The 20,374-nt window shown below is 41.7% G+C and overlaps 1 long non-coding RNA gene across 2 annotated transcripts in view; it reads right to left on the minus strand.

The window, feature by feature from the left end:
* LOC142010219 (uncharacterized) overlaps positions 1 to 14,391 on the minus strand; it is a 53,973-nt gene extending 39,582 nt beyond the window's left edge. The window contains exon 1 of one of the 2 annotated variants that reach the window (XR_012644730.1): positions 14,337 to 14,391. This is a non-coding gene — a long non-coding RNA (uncharacterized LOC142010219). The remainder of the gene's footprint in view (positions 1 to 14,336) is intronic. The other variant, XR_012644731.1, reaches the window with a different exon arrangement.
* Positions 14,392 to 20,374: the final 5,983 nt, after the last annotated feature.

Here is a 20,374-nt window from a genome sequence, read left to right on the forward strand (position 1 = left end):
ATACATGTAAGTGCAGCAGCCTATTACATATGCTTTGATCACATCAGTGGCTACAACCTTTCCACACTATTATGCCCCTTTTGGGAGTCTGATTTGGCTTGTGAACTCTCAACAGGACCGACAGCCACCATGGGCCCTGGGGAAAGGTGTATCAGGAGCCCAGCTCTGGAAGGGGCAGGGCCTCAGGTGGAAGGGGCAGGGCCAATGGCTGTCAGTCCTTAGAGCCACCATGACTGCAGCATGGCCCCCCCAAGCCTCAGAGATGTGTACTCCAGTGGCAATTCAAAGAGGCCAGGGGCTCCAACTACCACCACTGCTGCAGTAGCCAGGAGTCCCAGGCCTCTTTGAATTGCTAGCCTCCCTTTGACCCCTCACATTAGCGGGCCTCCAATACACCAAGATTCAACTCACTTCAAACTAGTTTCTTAAAAAAAATCATACATAAACATGCAAACATAAAAACACTCCAGATCCACAAACCTGTTACTCAACATTTTAATGGAGTGGGCCATTCTGTTAATGACTTAAGAGTCTGCATGTTACTGAAGAAAAAATTTCGCACCACTATTGAAAGGGAGGCAGCTGAGCTGTCTTTTATATTCAAATTCGGCACATTAACACGTGGTTTGAACCAGGATGGGAATTTTCTGAGTCACTACAGGGACTTGTTTGCATACTTGGCTTAATCTAATTCTTGACCTTCCTCCCCCTCTTTTACTTTGTTAGTCTTTAAAGTGCTATTTGACTGCTTTTTTGTTTTGATAAACATGGAAAAGTGTCACAGGTCAGTACTACTGAAAAACGCTCACTTTGTCATATTTGGCCACATAATTATAAAATAAATCACCTGGAGTATAAATATTGTCCTTATATTTCAGTATACAGCATATAGATCAATATAAACAAGTCACTGTATGAAATTTTTGTTTATACTGACTTTTCTCGTGTTTTTTATGCAGCATGCTGTAAAACTAGCCAAATAACCGAATGAGTTGATGTACACCCAGAACACCTTTGCAGATGCACCTCCAAATTATATTGTGGATGTTCTCTGTCTCTTCTCAGGCTTACTTTGAAGCACCAGTGGTTCAAAATTTTTAATTCAGGAATAACATTTGTAACAGCATTCTGGACATCTGCACTGCTAGAGTGCTTTAGAATAAAGTCACATGGCCATGGGGAAATTTCACAGAATTAAAATTACAGTAACTTGCCAAGGTGTATAACTAGTTTGTTTTCAGCTGTTCTTCTCATGAATAATTATCAAGCAGACATATCCTAAAGCTAGCACAAGCTGTCACTTCACTTATTCAATATTTAAAACAGAATTTAGAATTTCATAAATGAAAATAATTACCGTTCTAGCAAATGTACAAATGTTTGAGTGCTATAATGTGGCCATGTCTTTTACATGGGGCTTACAAGAACTAATTCTTCACAGTCAAATTAAATTAATGCTTATAACTATGATGAAAGAAATACACACAGACATGCACAAAATGTGAACTATAGAAATTTTGAAGTACAAATACTTCTTTATATGGATTGTTAGTACTTTACTATCTCCTCCTCTATCCATCCCAGAAGAGGAAATGCACTTGTAGTCTGATTCCAAAGACTCACAGTGACTTCATCATGCTTTGGAGCAGACCCTATAAGCAAATGTTGCTTTCCACAGTTTTGTGTGGATGAGAGTCTAGGTAAGTGGAGAGACTGGGGGCACAGTCTTGCAGACATGAGAGCTGATGACCGGATAAGGGAGCTTCACTTCATAGTCTGCTTTAGCTTCCTTCTTTGTTGCATTATCAGAGAGTTGATTTCCACTGAAATACAGTCTAGGGACCATGAATGTCACAGGACCTGAGAGCCCTGGGCCAGTGTCTATGGGGCCAGGGCACACTGGCAGCCCAGCGGGGGCCAAAGTCAGTACCCTGTGGCCAGACCCACACTGGCAGCCTGGCTGGGGCTAAAGCCTGTCTCCACAGAGCTGGGGCCATAGCTAGAACCCTGGTCGGGCCTGGAGCTGGCTTCCATAAGGTCAGGGCCACGGCTGGCACCCTGACCAGGGCTGGAGCTGTCCTCTTCAGGGCCAAAAGCTGGGGTCTTGGCCAGCAGCCCAGCCACACCTGAGATCAGGGTTGGCACAGGCCTGGCTAGAGGTAAGGATGTGGGAGGGGTTCAAGGCTGGGGCCAGAACAGAGGCAGTGGGGCCAGTGGGGTGGAGAGCCACCAGCAGGGAGAAGCAGCAGTCTGGCAGGTTGGAGGGACAAGGGTGCATCCTCTTTGTCCAGCAAATTCCCTTGTTTGGGATTGGTCAGGTCCTGAGGGTGCTGGACAAGGGAGGTGCAACATGTATTTTCTAAACACCATGGCTACATCTATACTAACATTCCTCTTTCGAAAGAGGTATGCAAATGAAGGAAATCAAAAATGCAAATGAAGTGCAGATTTACATATCTCTCACCTCATTTGCATATTCTTCTTTTGAAAGAGCTTCTGAGAGGTGGAGCTTCCAGCTCTTGGAGCCTTTACAAGTGGTTCCTCCTTAAGTTGCATGTGGGAAGTACTATCTGCCCACTCTGTGTACCTGCCTCATTGCTTGGTAGAAGCTCACGGCAGCAGCCCCAATGGCTCCGACTACTCCAGTGGCCCCAGAGGTCACAGTGGCTACAGAGGCAGCAGAGGCTCTGGCCACTCCAGCGGCCCCAGCAGATCTGGTGGCTCTGGCAGTCCCAGAGACTCCAGCAGCGGTGGCCCCAGCAGCTCCAGCGTTGATGGCTCTGGTGAGTCACCAGCATTGATTTAGAATGAGGGGCTGAGGGTGCCTGGCTCTGGGGGTGGGGAGGGCATTCATGTAGAGCAGGGGGAGGGGCTATGGCAAATATGGAAGGACAACAACCACAAAAGTGGCAATCATTAAATTCTTTTCGGACACAACTGCACTATCAGTTCCTAACCTCAGATAGTGTTCCTGAGATGAAGATGACTAGAAATAAGTTTTGAGGGTCCCCCTGTCACTGTCAAAGAGGTCCTACTTTCCACAGAAATTCTGTTTTAAAAATATCAGAGGAGTAGCCACATTAGTGTGTATCCACAAAAACAACAAGAAATCCTGTGGCACCTTATATACAAACAGATATTTTTGAGCATAAGCTTTCACGGGCATTGCATCTGACGAAGCAGGTCTTTGCCCACGAAAGCTTATGCTCCAAAATATCTTTTTGTCTATAAGGTGCCAAAGGACTTCTCGCTGGTTTTGTTTTTAAAATATTCTGTGATAAACTGAAGATGAAGAACTGTTCAGATTTTTTTTTTTTGCATTTTTCATGCATCTCCATTTTAAAATAGGGAACAGATATTAGAATTTGAGAGGCAGATTTTGCCAGCCTAGTCACATTGAAAAGTTAATAACTTAAGCCCTAGACCAGAATGCATCCCAATTCAGGAAAGTACTTAAGAACGTATTTAACTTTAAGCACTTTCTTACATTCCCAGTTGAAGTCATGAGCACATGCTGAACTGCTTTCCTGAATTGTGGTCTTGCTGTGAAAAACTAGTGCCATTGAAATAAATGGGACTGCTCATGCAGGAAAGCACTTCAGAACAGGAGTAGCATAGCTGAGTCCTAAATTATTTGTGCAAGGCCATAAGGAAACTGAGTAAAAGAGCCAAGTAAATATTGACTGAAGACAATGATATGTGAGGGGATTCAGCTACCTTGTAGATTAGAGCCTATAAGTTGAATCAAATGATTTGATTAATTTCGCCTCTTGCTATTTGTGAATCGTCCATGAGTTACTCACACTTTTCCCACATATAATCATGACTTTTTATAACCATGTTATCACCTACTGTGAGTGTGAATGATTCAGCATTATAACTATTGCTCCATTTTCATTGAACACACATAGGTCACATACTATGTTTTTGTTCCCTGATTGGCTGAGAATAATTGCTGGAATCCACTTAGCATTGCAAATACTTTTACATATTCAAAATTTGCTTATATTCTAATATTCACGTGAAGTTTTCTGTCTCAGACCTTTACACTCAATGAAGTAACTTGCTAGAATATTCATAGAAAGTGAACAGATAGGGGAAGCAAAAACAGTTGAAGAAAATTAAGAATTCTGATGAATATATGTCAAAATTTTGGAAAGAGCTGTCTCATCTCATTGCCTACCAGCATGTGTAGGACAAAATACTGCAGCTGAGCATTGAGAGATTAATAAATATAACACAGGTAGAACCTCTCTAGTTCAGCACCCTCAAGACCTGGCCAATGCCAAATGAGAGAATTTGCCAGATCATGGGAGGCCAATATTGAAGCAGCTCTACCAACATTTCCACTGCTTACTGGGCTCATAGAAGACATTTAGGTGTAAATTACAGCTAAACAACAGCACAGAACATGGAGAGCCAGGACTGGTGGCTGAAAACAAACTTGTGGGGAACACATGGCAACACTCATGATAAGTGGATATCCAGCTAACTAAAATCATGCCAGCTTGTGGATATTGCCAGATAACAGAGTTCCAGATAAAAGGTACTGACCCAAGTTGTGTGAGTCATTGCAATCTTATTTATTCTAAAAAAGAGCAATTCTAAGATCCCTGATGCAGGAACTGAGCTCATTTTGAATTTTGAACAGTATCTATCACTAGGGCTTTAAAAAGTGATCTCATGAAGTGGGTCTCCTACAAAAGCTCATCACCAAATAAATCATTTTGTTAGTCTTTAAAGTGCTACATTTCTGCTCCTCAAAAAGTAGGAGGAAGAAACAGAATGTGAATGAATCACTCAGCAAAAACCACTTGATAACAGGAGACATACCTCTATGACTTCCATCCTATGACATTATGTACAGTAATAGCTAAGAAGAAAATAATTACGATCTGTGTACTTTCATGCGGGGGAAAAAATAAAAGCAACAAACCCCTTCAACCCTTCCCTATAGGGCCAGTATAACAGTAAAAATCACAATATAACCCTTAGCACTGGGAATTTTGAAAAAGTTTGTTAATGTAATTTAGGACTTTGCCATTTTCTTTAGTAGGTAATTTCATCTTTCCATATAATTATGTACAACATGGCTGGTGAACCTCTAGCTTGCTGGCTGCACATGGATCTTCAGTTATCCACTGGTGGGCCCACAGCCAGTTTGTTTACTGGAGCGTCTGCAGACATGGAGCCCGGCAGATCCCAATGGACAATGGGAGCTACAAGAAGCAGTGGCTCAGCCTGTACCATTTCCCATAGCACCCTTTGGCCACCACACCCACTCTGACCTGCAGTGCTTGCAGATGCTCACATAAACCATTTAGCAGCCCACCAGTAGCTAACCATGGCAAACCACATGTGGCCTACAAGCTGAAGGTTCCCCACCCCAATGTACAATAAAACAGACCTAAAGAATAATTCAACACTAATTATTTGTTACAGTATACCCAGTAGCCATTGTATTGTGGTCTTACTAAATATGCTGTGAAAAGTATGTTATTTCATTTGCTCTTTAGTTGAGAACATACAAAAGTGACAAAACAATTGTTTTTAATATCAAAACAAACATTCAAAGAAAGATGATTATTGGGAGAGTAGTTTTGTTATGGTGTACAATCCACACGATCAGTAATCACACAATGTAAAATTAGAATATAAGATGCAGAAAAAGCCTGTCTGTCATCTGTTACAAATTATGAAATAATAATATAGACATTAAATATCCTTGCATGTTGGATCAGTTTACAGGAACTGACCTATACACCTTCTAAAATCTTATTTTCTTCATAAAGAAAAAGTATCTACAAATCAAACAATTCTCACTTAAAGGCTACATCTACACTACAGAGATCTTTCAAAAGAAACTCTTCCAGAAGATCTCTTCCAAAAGAACTTCTTTTGAAAGAGAGCATTCACACAGCCCCGACTCTTTCAAAAGAATGGGCCAGGGATAGAAAAATCAGGCCGCAGAAGGACTGCTCTTTCAAAAAAAAGGGTCTGCAGAGCATATATACATGTTTTCTTTCCAGAGACACTTTTGATAGGGGGCACTCTTCCTGAAACAGGAAAGGAAGAGCAATTTCTAAAGGAGCACCACATTCTTTTGCTTTACTTGCAACAGAACACTTTTTGTGTGTAGACGCTCCATGGGATCTTTCGGAAGAGCCCCCTTCTTTTGAAAAATCTTTTGAAAGATCTTGCTAGTGTAGACGCAGTCAAAGTGTTTAATATAAAATAATGGCATTTTACCACATTACCTAAAATGTATATAATGCATTCTGAATACCTAAAATGTAGATTTTTTTAAAAATAAAACCACTTCACAGTTTCAGTTTTCCTTTTCAATGTTCCAAAATAACACATGGTTTGAAAATATTTTTTGCTTTATTGATCCTGTAAATGTGAGTGAAACTGTGCATTAAAGGAAAAATATCTAAGTTTTATAAACAATATTTTCTAATTGCAAAACACTTACTAAATAAGAAAGATTAGGTTACTAACTTTCAAGATCTGTATCCTATTCACTGAAAGGTCTGTTGCATGCATACACTAAAAAATCTTTCCTGCCACAAGGTGGCATAATCTTATTTTTATATAGAATAACTGAATATTTACATAATTTGAATAATTTTCTACACCTGAATGTTTTTAATTTTTCATGACAGACATTTAACAGATGTGCAGCTCCCTAGCAACAGTGTTAGACTTCAATTCAGCAAATGCCACTGGAAGTTCCCCCTCTTGATTTTACGTGCTTGGAGTATCTGAACTATTGATTCTCTAATAGCATAATGTATTGCTCAGTGTAAAGATACACTACAACTTTACTTCAAATATTGTGCCAGGAGAAATCAGCAGCATACAACAAATGCCTATGAACAAATATAATACTTTAAAATACATATTCATCACCTTCTTCATATCCAGATACTATTTCATTTAACAAACCCACAGGTTCATTAAAGTTCTGGAACACCAGAGAGTATTACATAGATGCATCCATCATGCCAATTCCAGAAACACACAAGATAATAAATAAAACCCACAACAGTTTGCATTTTTTAAATCTCTGCCAGAATACATGCTGATATAGCACCTATGATACCTTGAAGGAGATGAATGCACAGCCTCATTCGCCACTGACTTTTACTTAGCTCAATTATTCACATCAGTCCAAATGGGTCTAAAGCTTTATCTAATGAGAGAGGTTCCATTTACCCCCTGACAGGGCACCCTGACTGCTCAGGAGCACTTCTTATCACTAGGGTGTAAGCCTGCACTCACTCACTGTACCTCTTTCTGTCTTGCTTCCTGGTGCACCCAGTCAGCTGTTAAACTCACCAAGTGGGTCTTCAGCAGCTCAATCCTCCAAGTCACATAGTCCAACACATCAATGAATCCTTTCCAGGGTAACAAAGGTCCAGCAAGGATTATCAGTCTACCCTTGTTGGCATCTGCAGCCCTGTTTCTGAGCTAGCTTGGAGTCCATCCCTATTCTGTAATGAAGTTCCACAAATGATTGCTCCTCTGAGGGATCTTCAGTCCCATCCTTGAGCCCTTTAAATTTTAGCCCCTTTCTTGACCTTCTAAACAACGCTTGTTCTCTTCTCAGGCCTTTGACCACACCACCACCGGCTAGTAAGAGGACTGGCCCTATCCCACTACTCCATGACCCAACCAAAGGATGCTACAAGTAATGGCCCTGTGCTGCTCCCTTTACTCTGTTGCTGTTGTTGTTCCTTTGGCCCCTTGCTCTTCACCCTCACCTCAGAACACAAATTCCCTCTGTTCCCTGCTTGAGCAAGGTCTCTGCCAGGCCTTCAGGCCTGTAAAGTTCCATAGCCTTCCACTCTTGTCCCAGCCAGCAACTGACCTGCTCAGACCCTGTAGCTCCTTTTAGCTATGCCTGGTTCACTCTGACTGGCTGCTTTGTTGCAGCTTTTCTAGCCAGGCTTGGAGGACCCACCATCATTGCTCTGTTCCAGGAGCTGAGTGTGGTTGGACCATAAGGCCTCCAGCATAGGGTCCCAAAGGGCCTAGTACACCCATCACAGGCCTCCTCTGCATTCACTTGACACAGAAGACAAAGCACTGAAGAATGAGGCTCTCAATGTAGAATTCTATTCAGAGCCTTAGGCATACACAGCATATGCCCCAAATTTAGTGGTGCCCTATGTTGCATGTGTCCAAGGATTGGCTCTGGCAGCCCTATTCCCTGGCTGCTCCCTGCCTCTGATGGTGAGCTGTACGGGCACAAGCCAGAGTATTCAAGAGGAACAGGCCATGTATCCAGTAGTGGTAGAGAAATGGTATTTTTCCCTTCCAAGTGCTGCTTCTCTGCAGCCAGCAGCACAGCCACCTGCTACTCTTCCATCCCATTCTTGTGCCACTCACCACCTAAACTGAGGGCCTCATTCTTCAGCGCCTTGCCTCCTGTGTGAAGTGAATGTCTAGTGGGTCTGTGGGGAGGTGGGCTTGCCATCACCTGCACCTTCCACCTGCTGCCTTAAGAAGGCAGGTGAGCTTCCCTCCCCCCACTCTACCAGTGATGCCTTCTCTCCCCGATAGGACACCATTTTGGAAAGTGGCATCCAGGAGAGCTGGCAACCCTCTATCCCCCACAGCTTCTGCCCCAGCAATTCCCTGTTCCCATGGAGCAGCTGCTCCCCTCATGGGGGATGCCAGTGCCAGGCTATACAAGGCACCAGCACTGGTAGGTATGACACCAATTCTATTTTAAAATTAGTGTGCACATTAAAAAAAAATGCAGCTTCATTTCTCTGACAGTGGATTTAATTCAGTATACAGTAAACTTTTGGTATTGATATAGTTACAAAACTTTTAAATGAAATATACAATATAGGTCATATCCCAGTGGACTTATCAAAGTCAGTTTTCGTTGCTTTACCTAAGAAATCAGGGGCTACTGAATGTGAGCAACATAGGACAATAAGTGTCATGAGCCACATTACCAAACTACTCTTGAAAATCCTCAGGAATAGGGCACGAAATAGGATAAAATCAGTTATCTCTGAAGAACGGTGTGGCTTTGTACAAGATAAAGGTACTACCAATGCTATTTACATCTTACGGTCATCAATAGAAAGAGCATTGGAAGTACAAAAGGACATATATTTATGCTTTATAGCCTTTGAGAAAGCATTCAATAGGGTAAAGCACAATGAAGTGATAAAAATCTTAGAGGGACTGGACATAGATGGAAGGGATTTAAGAATAATTGGGAATATATACTGGGATCAAACAGCAGCTGTAAGAATGGGTGGCAAATTAAGTGACTATAGGAAAACAAAAAGGGGAGTTAGACATGGTTGTGTTTTTTTGCTAGATTTTTTTAATTTGTATAGTGAAAGGATTATGCGAAAAATAGAGGGTCTTCCTGGGTTAAATATTGGTGGATACAACTTAAATAATCTTTGATATGCTGACAATACAGTTTTAATTGCAGAAAATGAAAGAGATCTTCAAGAATTAGTCAACGTAGTTAATAGGGAAAGTGAGCTGAAGGAACTTAAATTAAACCTTGCAAAAACAGAATCAATGGTAATAACTAAAAGCAAAATTATGCTAAGGTGCAACATAAGTGCGAATGGGATAGTTATACATCAGGTGACTAAATTTAAATACTTGGGGTGTTATATCACATCAGGTGGTAGGTGTACAATGAAAGTTAAATGCAGAAATGCACAAGCAAAGTCTGCATTCCAGAGAATGAGGAGTATCCTCACTAACAAGTTGTTACCATTAGAAGTTAGGAAAAGAGTTTTGCAACGTTATATTGAGCCAATATTATTATATGGGTCTGAAGTGTGGACAATCAGCAAGCAAGTTGAGAAGTCCATTGAAGCCACAGAAATGTAATTTTTAAGGAGCATGTTGCGTATTCCATGGACAGCTAAGAGGACGAATGAGTCTGTTTTGATTGAAGCACAGTGTAGAAGATCATTGTTAGTGAGAACAAGGACAAGGCAAGCAAAATTTATAGGACATGTAATGCAGAAATTAGGACTTGAACACCTAGTAACAATGGGGAAATTAGATGGTAAATGGGGTAGCGGTAGGCAGCAAAAGAAATTATGGGATAGTATTACTTCCTGGTTACAGTGCAGAAGCACTGTAAAAATGCTAGAAAGCACTCAGAATAGAAAGGGTGGAGGGCCATGATTGCCTACGCCTGTTGGCATGGCACTTAAGAAAGGAAGGATACAGTAAATCCTCCATATAAGGGACTAATGAGGGGAGTAGAAGGTTGTTTGCTGTTACTAAAAGTCCATTATATGTAAGGGTTTACCTGCCCACCCATCTCTGCCAGGCTCCGTTAGTCCAAATCCCAGTCTTCCCCCTGCCCACAAAAAACAAAACCCTGCCACTCACCAGAGGAACTGCTGGACTTTGCTGTATTGCTGGAGGTGCCCTGCTGTGCAGCCGGAGGCACACAACCACATACAACTGCCCCACCATGCAGTTGAAGCCACTGCCGCATGCGGCTGGAGGCACCTGGCTGCAGGGCTGCAGCTGCCTCATGGCTGAAGGCATCCTGCCACATGAGCAGAGCCGCTTCACTGTGCACAGCTGGAGGGACCACTGCATGGCCTAGAGAAGCTGCTGCCAGAGCCTCCACATACACATGGCAGCTCCAGTGGAAGAGGTGGTGGCTCCACCAGGCCGCACCAGAGCTAAGTCCTTTACTTTTCGAGGGCGAGGGGTGATCTTACGGATCCCAGTGGACTTTGGGAACAACAAGGGGATGTCATTGTTCCTGAAGTCTGCTAAATTGGGGTCCGTAAAATTGAGGGTTTACTGTAACTCCAAGGGACTTAATCTTCTGCCCACTGTAGTCAGTTTCCAAGTTTCCCATGGTCTTCAATATTGCAGAATCAGGCACAGCCTTCTGCAGAGTCATTCCAGATTTATACAATCAGATGAATATCACTCTTCTGATTCTGGCTCCTAACTAAGAGAGAAGAGTACCAGATACATGTGTATAACATTATGGGACAGCAGTGTCCAATATGCTCTCTACCACATCTGGTGAACCACGTACTGGAGAATGGTGAAATGTGGCTCAGGAGAGCCACACATCTGGGGCACCCCTCGGGCTGGCTGTTCCATGCACGCTTCCCAGCACATGGTGGGATAAGCACTTGGCTACAGTACTGGAGGCAGCTCCTCTGGCTCTTGGCAGGCTCCAGCCATGAGGTGGCTGGCATGGTGTGGCTCATGTGGCAGCTGTGCTGGCTTCAGCCCGGACACTCACATAATCTTCAGGGAGAGAGGGGTGCCTGGCTGGGGCGGGAGAGTGGTACCTAGCTGGCAGGGAGAGGGGTCCTGTAGAAATCAGTTACATTTCTTTTGGACATCACTGTTTTGGAATTTCTGGGTGTTGTACCATTTGGAACACTGAATATTTTAATTGTTTTAAAACGGATTCTGTTTTCCACTGAAAGCAGGTTCATGCATTAATTTAACATTCTGTTTCTTGTTGCAACAAAATCATTTGATTGTCAAAGATAAGAAACTAAGAATGACCACTCTGGGTCACTCTAAAAGTCCACCCAGCCCAGCATCCCGTCTTTTGATAGTGGCCAGTGACAGGTGCCCCAGAAAGAAGGAACATAACAGAAAATCATCAAGTGGCAGGTTTGCTCTTGCTCATTTCAAGATTCTGGCAAAGAGACTGGGGACACTATCCTTGCCCATCCTTCTAAAAGCCATTAATGGATATATCCTCCTTTAATTTATCTAGTTCTTTTTGAACCCTATTAAAGTCCTGGCTTTCACAACATCTTCTGGCAATGAGCTCCTGTTGACTGGTGTGTTGTATGAAGAAATACTTCCTTTGGTTTGTTCAAAACCTGCAGCATATTAATTTCATTTGAGGTCTCCTTGTTCTTGTGTTATGAGAAGGAGTAAATAGCATTTCCCTGTTTACTTTGTCTACACCATTCATGAATTATAGCCCTCAACCACGACACCCTCCCAGTTGTCTCTTTTCCAAGCTGAAAAGTCCTTGTTTTATTAATATTTCCTCATGTGGAAGCTGTTCCATAACCCTCGCCATTTTTGTTGCACTTTTCTGTACTTTTTTCCAATTCCAATATATCTTTTTCTGAAAAGGGATGACTGTGTCTGCATGAAGCATTCATGACATAGAAACACCATGGATTTACATAGAGACAATAAAATAATCTCTGTCTTATTATCTATCACTTTGTTAATGATTCTCAACATTGTATTTGCTATTTTGACTGCTGCTGTGCATTCAGTGGATACTTTCAGAGAGTGATTCCAAGATCCTTTTCTTGAGTGGTAACAGCTGTTAGACCCCATATTTTTATACGAATAGCTGAGATAATATTTTCCAATGTGCATTATGTTGCATTTATCAACATTACATTTCATCTGCCATTTTGTTGGCCAATCACTGAGTTTGGAGAGATCCTTTTGTAGCTCTTTGCAGTCTTCCTAGAGCTTTAGCTACACTGAGTAGAGATCGTATTAATAAATTATTTTACAACACGAGAAGTCTGAAATACAAACTTTTAAGGCTTGCCTTTCAAACTGGCTTCTATTTTCATGAGCACAATCACGTGCCTTTGAATTTGTATGTTTCAAATCAACTATGGGCACCAATATTAGTAACTAGACATCTGAGGACTGAAGTTACTCTAGTGTCAGTCAGGAATTTGATGTCTGATGAGTTATAACAGTAAAAATGGTGTGAGAAAAGAACCTACTTGTATGTAACTACAAATCAAGTCATATGTCTAGCCCTTAACATTTATCCACAATTCACTTCAGATGCAAAACCATGAGGGCAATCCTTTTTTACACCCATCAAAGTTAATCTTGAAGAATAAATGGTGGTTTGAACCCAGCAAAATCTCAGATCCCATATGTTATTGAGTGGTCTGATACAACTTTCAGAACATCATATATAACAGTAGAATGTAGCTAATTCAAACTGATAAATAGGCAGTCAATTGCAAAGAGTGCAACTAGTGAATTAGAGAGTAAGTGAAAACATGTAACTTTTAAAAATCTAAAGACACTCGAAGTCAGCTGCAGAGTGGGGAGAGACCATTCTTTCATGCATGCAAAAACAGGGAGGTTCAATCAGTAAACTGTGAATTGGTATAATTCTACCAGGAGTGGAAAGGAAATCCGTCACACTGGTTAAGTCTTTTGGGGAATTGTTCTTAAATGTACTCTCTTCATTCAATAATGATTATTTATTTAATTTTGCTCTATTGTACTTAGCTGGGAACTTAGACAAGGAGCCTGAGCAATTTTATATTGCATTTTCCTTTTAGTGTACTGTAAATTTAATTTTATCGGGTATACACATAGAAGTACCACACTGTATTTCTGCACAGAGTTTAGCTACTTGAGCATTAAGGTATTCCCTGAGTGTCAAATGCAGCACTAAGCAGGCTCCTGTGAGGGCTGTGAAACCCTATCCACTGAGAGTAACAGTTCGTCTGAGATGGTGAGTGTCAGAACCTCTGATCAGGTCTGGTGGGGAGGTTGGGCAGTGGCTTGGAGAATTTCGGTTTTGTTGCCCATGGTCAAATGAGTTTTTCTCTTGTGTAAATTCTGCTGACTAGCCTATATGAGGAAGAAAAATGTGAGGTAGGAAATGCATGGTCACTACTTTGGAATCCCTGCTCATAGGTCTCATGTCACTTTCAAACCTTTACTGTTAGTTGAACACTCACAACTGAACATAGGCTCATGAAATCTATCTTCAGATAAGGTTCTTACCTCTATGGATCTACCAAACACTTAAACACACTGATTATTTTGTTAATGGAAAATGTGTTCTTGGATGTCTATGCATAAGCACTTATGCACGTGTATTAAACCTTTTTATCCTAACTCCAGAAAAAAATAGATTAAGGCAGATTGAAATTCTATGAAATAGTTTACAACACAGCCAATACCTTGGGCAAAGTCACACAACTCGCTAGATTACTCATCTGTTAAATGGGAATAGTATACATTTACCAGAATAGAACTGTAGGGAGGATTAATCAGCTAATGTTTGGAAAATGCATTGAACATGAAAGGAAGTATATAAGTGCTAAGCATTAACATGAGGAATCAAGAGTTTAAAAACTATTAGATGGTCTCCAGCTAACTCAGACTGAGTCATGTGATACCCATTATTTTTGTAAATAGCCCACAAAGTGAGGATCGTATACCAAATTTCTTGTAAATGTCTCCCTTCTTTTCACTCTTTCAATATTTATTAATGTTTATTTTTTCAGTGTACTAAGCAAAATAATTACCTATCTGTTCTAAAAGTTCAAACTTACCTATCCTTTCAGAGCAGACATGTGGTCCATTCCCATTTCCACCATCCTGTCTCTCCTTTTCCTTTTCAGGGCACAAATTCAGCTGGACACACTGAGTCATACTGGCTGCAGTGAGACTGCTCCCATGCTTATCAGCGAGGAATGTACTTATGTGCCTTGTGGAATCAGGGCTCGAGTTGTCAAAGAGGCCCATCTCTTTCCACTCTTAAACTTGTTCTCTCCCATTCTCTGAGAGAGTTGCTTCCTCCTTTCCAATCTAGGAGCACTCAATAACCAAGGAGCAACAGAACATGCTGCATAACACTTCAAGTGATAAATAAGAAATTTAATTTTAAAAAGTCTTGTTCTTTAAATCCTACATTCCAAAAAATCAATCAAGTGCTCAGTAACATGTAAATCTACATAGCTCTATTAACTTCCAAAGAACTATACCCATTGACACTAGCTGAAAGTGTGGCCCAACATAAGCAACATTGAAAAGTCTAATTTGGTTCTTACTAAGCCACATAAGGCCCCACATTGATGCCAGAAAGACGGCAAACTCAGAGAGAGCCGAAAAGTTCAGAGAGACCCTCGAGGAGAATCTGCGCAGCAGCCCTGGGGGTGCCTACGTGACATCCAGATGACAGCATCTGAGGGATACAATTTACAACACGGCCTTATCGGTGTTTGGAAGAAGAGCCAGAAACACAAATGACTGGTTCGAAGCTAACACCGATGAGATGATTCCAGCCATCGAAAAGAAGCGCGCTGCACTCCTGGCGTACAAACGCTCACCGAGCCAGAGTACCCTGCAAGCACTCAGAGCGGCCAGAAAAACAGTACAGCAGACGGCCAGGCGCTGTGCCAACAACTACTGGCTTGAGCTATGCAGCAGCATCCAGACCAGTGCTGACTTTGGTAATCTCAGGGGAATGTACGAGGGCATCAAGAAGGCATCAGGACCCACCCAGAACAAGATGGCACCTCTGAAATCCAAATCTGGTGAAGTCATCGCTGACGAAGCCAAACAGATGGAGCTCTGGGTCGAGCACTACTCCGAGCTGTACTCACGCGAGAACATTGTGGCTGTTACAGCCCTCAATGCCATCGAGCTCCTACCAGTAATGGACGAACTGGACCAGGAACCAACTGTGGATGAACTGAAGAAAACCATCGACAGCATTGCAGTAGGAAAGGCCCCGGGCCAGGATGGTATACCACCAGAGGTAATCAAGTGTGCCACAGACACTCTCATAAGAACATAAGAACGGCCATACTAGGTCAGACCAAAGGTCCATCCAGCCCAGTATCCTGTCTGCCGACAGTGGCCACTACCAGGTGCCCCAGAGGAGGTGAACCGAAGACAATGATCAAGCAATTTGTCTCCTGCTATCTGTCTCCAGCCTTTGACTAAAGGCTAGGGGCACCATACTTTACCCTTGGCTAATAGCCATTTATGGACCTAACCTCCAAAACTTTTATCAAGCTCTTTTTTAAACTCTGTTAGAGTGCTGGCCTTCTCAGCCTCCTCTGGCAAGGAGTTCCACAGATTGACTGTGCGCTGTGTGAAGAAAAATTGTCTTTTATTAGTTTTGAACCTACTACCCATTAATTTCATTTGGTGTCCTCTAGTTCTTATATTATGGGAACAAGTAAATAACTTTTCAATATTCACTTTCTCCACACCATTCATGATTTTATATACCTCTATGATATCGCCTCTCAGTCTCCTCTTTTCTAGACTGAAAAGTCCCAGAGTCTGTAGCCTCTCCTCATATGGGACCCTTTCCAAACCCTTAATCATTTTAGTTGCCCTTTTCTGAACTTTTTCTAATGCCAGTATATCTTTTTTGAGGTGAAGAGACCACATCTGCACGCAGTACTCAATATGTGGGCATACCATAGTTTTATACACGGGAAGTATGATATTCTTCATCTTATTCTCTATCCCTTTTTTAATAATTCCTAACAACACTGCATGGATGTTTTCAGAGAACTATCCACTATAATTCCAAGATCCCTTTCCTGATCTGTTGTATCTAAATTTGCCCCCATCACATTGTATGTATAATTGGGGTTATTTTTCCCAATGTGCATTACCTTACACTTACCCACATTAAATTTCATTTGCCTTTTTGCTGCCCAATCACTCAGTTTGCTGAGACCTTTTTGAAGTTCTTCACAATCTACTTTGGTTTTGACTATCCTGAACAGCTTGGTATCATCTGCAAACTTTGCCAGCTCACTGCTTACCCCTTTCTCTAGATCATTGATGAACAAGTTGAACAGGATTGGTCCCAGGACTGACCCTTGGGAAACACCACTAGTTACCCCCCTCCATTGTGAAAATTTACCATTTATTCTAACCCTTTGTTTCCTGTCTTTTAACCAGTTTCCAATCCATGAAAGGATCTTTCCTCCTATCCCATGACCACCTAATTTACATAAGAGCCTTTGGTGAGGGACCTTGTCAAAGGCTTTCTGGAAATCTAAGTATATTATGTCCACTGGATCCCCCCCATCTGCATGTTTGTTAACCCCTTCAAAGAACTCTAATAGATTAGTAAGACACGACTTCCCTCTACAGAAACCATGCTGACTCTCCTGGAACCCCTACATGCGTTACTGTGCCTGTGCTGGAGAGAGGGAGAGGTTCCACAGGATATGTGCAACTTTAACATCGTAATCTTGTATAAGAACAAAGGAGACAGAAGCGACTGCAACAATTACCACGGAATCTCCCTCCTAAGCATCATTGGTAAACTGTTTGCTTGCGTCATCCTCAGCAGACTCCAGAAGATTGCTGAGAGGGTGTATCCTGAATCACAGTGCGGATTCCACGCAGAGAGATCTACCATCGACATGGTCTTCTCTCTGAGGCAGCTGCAGGAGAAATGCAGGGAAGCCACTCTATATTGCCTTCATCGACCTGACCAAGGCATTCGACTTGGTCAGCAGGGATGGACTGTTCAAACTGCTCCACAAGATAGCCTGTCCGCCACGGTTATTCAAGATGATCCAGTCTTTCCACGAAGACATGAGAGGAACCATCCAATATGATGGCACATTATTGGATGTTTTCAGCATCAGGAGCGGCGTCAAACAAGGATGCGTCCTTGCTCTGACATTGTTCGGGATATTCTTCGCGCTCCTCCTGAAGCACACCTTTGGATCTTCAATCGAGGGCATCTTTTTTGCACACAAGATCTGATGGGAAACTGTTTAATCTTGCAAGGCTGAAAGCTAAATCCAAGGTGCGGAAAGTCCTCATCAGAGATTTGCTGTTCACAGATGATGATGCTGTAGTGTCACACACAGAAGACCAGCTTCAGAAACTGCTGGATCAGTTCTCCAAAGCATGCAAGGACTTCGGGCTTTCCATCAGCCTAAAGAAGACAAATGTACTTGCTCAGGACATTGATGACCCTCCATCAATCAGCACTGACAACTATTCATTAGAGGTTATCCATGAGTTCATTTACCTTGGGTCCACCATCACTGACACCCTGTCATTGGAGACTGAGCTAAATAGGAGGATCGGAAAAGCAGCCACAACTCTGTCCAGACTCAGCAAGAGAGTGTGGAATAACATCAAGCTGTACACCCACACCAAAATGCAAGTCTACAGAGCCTGCATCCTCAGCACCCTCCTTTATGACAGCGAGTCTTGGACCCTGTACACCCGCCAGGAAAAGAGGCTGAACATCTTCCACTTGCGCTGCCTCAGGCGCATCCTTGGAATATCATGGAAGGACAGAGTGTTCAACACCGCCATCCTCGAGCAAGCTGGAATCCCAACCATGCACACCCTCCTCAGGCAGTGGCGGCTCCGCTGGCTTGGCCAAGTCCACAGGATGAATGATGGAAGGATCCCAAAAGACATCCTGTATGGCGAGCTAGCCTCTGGCAAAAGACCTCCCAGATGCCCCCAGTTGCACTACAAAGATGTTTGCAAGAGGGACCTCAGGGAGGTAGACATTGAGCCGGACAGTTGGGAGGAGCTGGCAGACGATCGCAGCAGATGGAGGCAGGAACTACACAAGGGCCTTCAGAAGGGTGAGATGAGGATCTGACAGCTAGCAGAGGAGAAGCGAGCCCACAGAAAGGACAGTAAGGACCTGCCAGACACCCATTACACATGCAACAGATGCAGCAAGGACTGTCACTCTCGTGTGGGCCTCCACAGTCACAGTTGATGCTGCAAATGATGATCCTAAATGGAACTACGAAGGGCGTGATCCATAGTCTATGTGGGATGTTACTACTACTACTACCTTGTTAATCATTTCACTCATCATAAGATGGATGACACAAAGATTTTTACAAATATGACACAAAATGGCCAGAGTTTCTTGTCAAATGGGCCATATTTATGTTGGGGATACTGACTAGCACAACTAGGTGCTAGGCATGGGCCTCCTTAATAATAATGCCTCTGGCGCATCCTCAATCCATTAAAGTTAATAAGAGGTTTGCCATTGACTCCAGGGAGGCCATGATTTCACCCATGAAATCAGCCCAACAGAAATAAGTGAGTTGACTCACCAGAAAAATACTTTAACCAATACAATGCTTATTCTGACCTACACTTCCATATTCTGCCTCCCTCATTAAATAGCAACCAAGCTGACATCTGGAAAGCACACCATACCATAAGAACTGAATAGAAAATAGCTAAAGGAGTTAAAAAACAGAACAAACTACCATGTAAACAAAACAAAACAAAACAAAATAAAAAAAAACAGAAAATGTTTCAGGTTGTCAAATATAACCTATCTCACAAATAGCTTACTCAAGCCTCTTCCATGCAGCTGTGATGATAGAGGTTACATCAGACACAGGTAATCATGTCTTTCTCTCTCTTTAAATGTAATATCAAGATGCAGTGGTCAAATTAAAAAACACGGGTTTACCAAGAGTTATCATACAGTTTATACGAGATGTTACTACTATTTTGCATTCTAATTATAGAGAAGTGCTGAAGTATACCAAGGTCTTAATGTGGTAAATGTTAGAAGATGTTAATTTTTAATGGCAAATACTGCCTGTTGCCTGTCCATCAATTGCAGGAGTAAAATTAATAATTTTCAGCTAACCACCACATTTTGCCTAAGATATACATTGCCAAAATAGGTCAGTATAGCAAAATAAAAGATACATTTTCCATTTTTCTGTCCTTTTTTTCCCATGCTAGGCTATCATTCTAATTAACAAATGTTGCAGACAGTATAAATCTCATTATAGTTTACTTCTAATTTCTTTTAATTTATCAATGGAAAATAATCTAGCAAAGATTCATTAATTTAATTTCTTCTGAGAGGAAATCATTACTAGATATGTTAAATTTCCAACAATGCAGCTTCAAAACAGCTGTAGCTATGGAAAATTTTTATAGGTTTAATTGAACATCTGTGCACTTTAATTGATTAATTTGAACAAAATACTGGGGAAAAATAAAGCAACAGTAGGTAATATGAATTTAACAAACCAATTTTCATTTTCTGAATTCCCTTAGCTAATGACTTTTCAGTATAAATATACCAAGCAGAAGATTACTAATAACAACATTAAACAATACTCATTTCACTGTATATCTGCAAATACACTAAAATGTGATTTAGTGAAAGAGAAACAATTTAAGATATGTAATGCTTGCAGGTACACACACGTGCAAAATGCAGGACACTGGATAAACATGATCCACCCTGTTTTGTGTCTTTTCCTATCATAAGACACTTTAAAGGTCTTTTTTTTACAGCTATGCATCCAGTTGGGAATACTTCTCTATTTACTGCAATTTAGCACAGCAGGAGAGAGTACTGGCTTTCAAACTTTCCAGACCACCGTAGTCCTTCAGGAATCTGATTTATCTTGCATACCCTCAAGTTTTACCTTACTTAAAAACTATTTACTTACAAAATCAAACAAAAGTACTGAAGTGTCTCAACATAATGTTACTGAAAAATTGCTTAGTTTTACATTTTTACCATATAGTTATAAAATAAATTGGAAAATAAATATTGTACTAACATTCTGGTGTATAGTATATAGAGTAT

Source organism: Carettochelys insculpta, chromosome 3 (genome assembly GCF_033958435.1).
Source record: "Carettochelys insculpta isolate YL-2023 chromosome 3, ASM3395843v1, whole genome shotgun sequence".
NCBI classification, from domain to species: domain Eukaryota; kingdom Metazoa; phylum Chordata; order Testudines; family Carettochelyidae; genus Carettochelys; species Carettochelys insculpta.